We start from the raw sequence: 1,239 nt of genomic DNA, 5'->3' as shown, positions 1-1,239 counted from the left end.
TGGTCTCTCGGAAAAATTTTGGGCTAGTTGACTTAATTGTTTTTCTATGTTTTGAATACTAGCTTGTTGATTTCTAAAATTTGATTCTAATTGTAGAAACCTTTCCGAGTTTTTCTTTTCAGTGTCGGAGATGAGGCGAGATATAGTATCTTCAAGCCTTTCTCGTCCACCTTGTTGTTGAGGGAAATTTTGTGACTCGTTTCTTGGTTGTTGAAAGTTTGTTCGTTAGTTTTGTTGGTTACTACTATTGCCGGGTTCTCTCCAACCAAGGTTAGGGTGATTTTGCCATCCTTGGTTGTAGGTGCCCGTTGGAGGACCCGACGGCCTAGGTCTATTATCAATGTAGTTTACCGACTCTTGTTGATCGTCTGTTTCTTTCATACAACTCCAATTTTCATGTGGCCCACCACACCCTTCACAAGCCATAACCGAGACTGTTTTTGTCATTTCCAATTTTTTTATTTTTGAAGAAAGGGCCTCGATTTGGGCTTGTAAAGAAGTGCTTTCATCAACCTTATGGGCGCCCGGGGCAATAGATTTATTGCCTCGGGGAGTGTGCCACTGAAAATTGGTTTGAGCAATTTCCTCAATTTGATTATATATTTCATGTGGGCGGTGATTACCTAAAAGTCCCCCGGAGCTAGAGTCAAGTGTCTGCCTTGTGTGTGGCAACAACCCATTATAGAAAGTGGATACTTGTTGCCATATCGCAAGGCCAGGATGTGGACACTTTCGCAATAGCTCCTTGAACCTTTCCCAAGTTTCATATAAGGATTCCCCGTCCTCTTGTGAATATGTATTAATTTCAGTCATTAATTTAGCCGTTTTAGCGGGAGGGAAATACTTATATAGAAATTTTTGGGCTAGTTCATCCCAGGTGTTTACCGATCCAGCTGGGAGGGCGTTAAGCCAAGCTTTTGCTGGTCTTTAAGTGAGAAAGGAAACATTCGAAGGCGGATGGCGTCATTTGATGCTCCATTGATCCGAAAAGTATCACATATTTCTAAGAAATTAGTAATATGCAGATGGGGATCCTCGTCCGCAAGCCCATGAAAGGTTGCGGAGTTTTGAAGCATCTGTATCAAATGCGGCCGAAGTTCGAAGTTATTGGCTTCAACATTCGATGCATTGATAGCGGCGCCGAGATTACCTACGGTGGGTCGTAGATAATCCATGAGGGTACGTTGGTCCGCCATTAGAAGTGGATTCCCCGAAACTTTCTCTTGGTGTTTGGCTTTT

General features: G+C 42.8%; 1 non-coding gene across 1 annotated transcript; it reads left to right on the top strand.

Moving 5' to 3' along the window:
• The first annotated feature begins 712 nt into the window (after positions 1–712).
• Positions 713–819, top strand: LOC118490972. The gene has a single exon (XR_004890197.1). It is a non-coding gene; the product is annotated as a small nucleolar RNA R71 (small nucleolar RNA).
• Positions 820–1,239: the final 420 nt, after the last annotated feature.

This window comes from Helianthus annuus, chromosome 3 (genome assembly GCF_002127325.2).
Source record: "Helianthus annuus cultivar XRQ/B chromosome 3, HanXRQr2.0-SUNRISE, whole genome shotgun sequence".
NCBI classification, from domain to species: domain Eukaryota; kingdom Viridiplantae; phylum Streptophyta; class Magnoliopsida; order Asterales; family Asteraceae; genus Helianthus; species Helianthus annuus.
This window is presented reverse-complemented; position numbering and strand designations above follow the sequence as displayed.